This window comes from Grammomys surdaster, unplaced genomic scaffold, assembly GCF_004785775.1.
Source record: "Grammomys surdaster isolate TR1022 unplaced genomic scaffold, NIH_TR_1.0 217, whole genome shotgun sequence".
NCBI classification, from domain to species: Eukaryota; Metazoa; Chordata; class Mammalia; order Rodentia; family Muridae; genus Grammomys; species Grammomys surdaster.
The window spans coordinates 2,783,833-2,785,940 of record NW_021604662.1 but is presented as its reverse complement, the minus strand read 5'-3'; positions in this window follow the sequence as shown (position 1 = coordinate 2,785,940).

Here is a 2,108-nt window from a genome sequence, read left to right as displayed (position 1 = left end):
CAGGTAATAGAAAAGGGGACCTCTACAAAAAGAGCAAGTTACCTTAACCACTGAACAATCTCCCCATTCCCAGACAGAAACCTCTTAAACTGTAAGCTAAAATTATTTTTTTCTCACTTTAAGTTATTGTGGTCAGGTATTTGATTACATTTATGATAATATGAATACAATGTCTTCAACAAAATACAATTTTCTTTCCTTTTTGTACTAAATACAAAGAAACTATCAATGGCAATAGTATTCAAATTTCAGAACACATCATATGAATTGTCAATATGATGTATCCTCTCTCTTCATGTTTCAAAAAATAACCTGACTTATCTTGATAAGGCTTAGTATAAATGTTATTTAATATCTAAGCAATATTGAATGTAAAGATATCCCAAGATTTATAAAGTATATAAAAAGCTATTCAGATGGATTTCAAATAAACAGTATCACAAAATATTAATCAGAAATCTCAGATTGCTAAGAAAGTATGCTCTCCAGGGATGACTAGTTCTAGAAAAACACTGAAGTCTTACCTTATCTCAAAACGACATTTCCCCAATGTGCTCATTTTTTTTCTTTTCAGATTTAAACCACTTTTCTAAATTACCTCCTACATCTTACATTTTTTACCACATTATCTATTTCTATATGATTCCCCTTTGGAACTGCTTGCCTTTTTCCCATATCAGGATACTTACCTTACCACTTTTCCAAGTCTTGATACCAACTTTTAATTATTCACTCAATAGCCAATTATTAAGTGCCTATTTGTCAACTAGTAATTGTTCTAGGCAGTATGGTTAAGAAGGTAAACAGAATCAAACATGGTCATTTTCTTTCTGGAGCTAATATTTTATTGAGAGAGAAGTACATGAATCTTGGAATCATACAAATAACACTAACAAATCCCCCAAATAGGGTAGGTAGGAAGGGGAGTGACCTTGTTCCAAGAGTGGAGAAAATGAATGAGAAATATGAGAAAATGAAAGAATGAGTAAAGATTTTATTCAGTCCCATACTCTGAAAAACTCTATTTGGTTTCAATATATAGAATAGCAATTGGTAGCCATGTTGCATTTTGTTAAAGAGAGGAGAATCTGGTGGGAATTAATCTTCCAGCTTGGTCTCATCATAGCGTCAGCTATTTCAGCCATATTTACTGCAGTATGCATATTTTCTAAACATGTCTTTAAGATGTTTGATTCAACAGTACCAATAATACTTTTTACAATATACCTAGTAGGGTAAGTGAATGAAAATACCTACAAATAGAATATATTATTCAGGATTATACCCATGTTTTCCTCAATAAGAAATAACAATCAACAGATAATGTGGTAAATTGTAATAATTTCATTGAAAATGCTACATCTAAAAAAAAATGCTACATCTAGAAGTATGTTGATATAGAAGTAAATTTTACCTCTAGGTTATAAATAATCATTTTAACTCAGGCTCATTAATTCTGAGTGAAATAGATAATCTTGAAATAAAGTAACTTCAGAAACAGTGTCATCCATTATTAAATTTAATCTCAGTATATCTTCCATGATCTTTCTTTAACATTAAACAAATCTTATTCATAATTTCAGTTTGAAGCCACATCCTCTGCTGTTAAAGATAAACTGTTACTATGACAAATGAATGTCAATATTATTACTATTTAATAATCTCATGGAGCAAACAACAAAAAGAAAAGAACCTGTGGTGTCATCATTTTTATGACTATGAAGCAGGTTCTAAAATATATGCCCAATTTTAATTTTTAGTTAACATATATTTTGTTGCTAATCACTAAACAATCATTTGTTATACTGAACTTTAAAACTAAAATGGAGCTATAAATATTTATTTTGTAACATGCAAGAACTTATAATTAGGAAAAAAGCCTACATTAATCCCGTAGCTATTCCTGGTAGAATGTTTAAAATATAAGTAGTGGTATTTAATTTTATATTTTTTTACCTTATGTATTAGCATCAATATATAATATCAAATAATTAAATCAGTTGCTAGATGTTTTAGTATATTTCACAAATAAGATATTTTGAAAGCCAAACTTCACCTAAGTTTGTGAAATATCTTTAAAATAATTTTGATTACCCAAAACAATTATT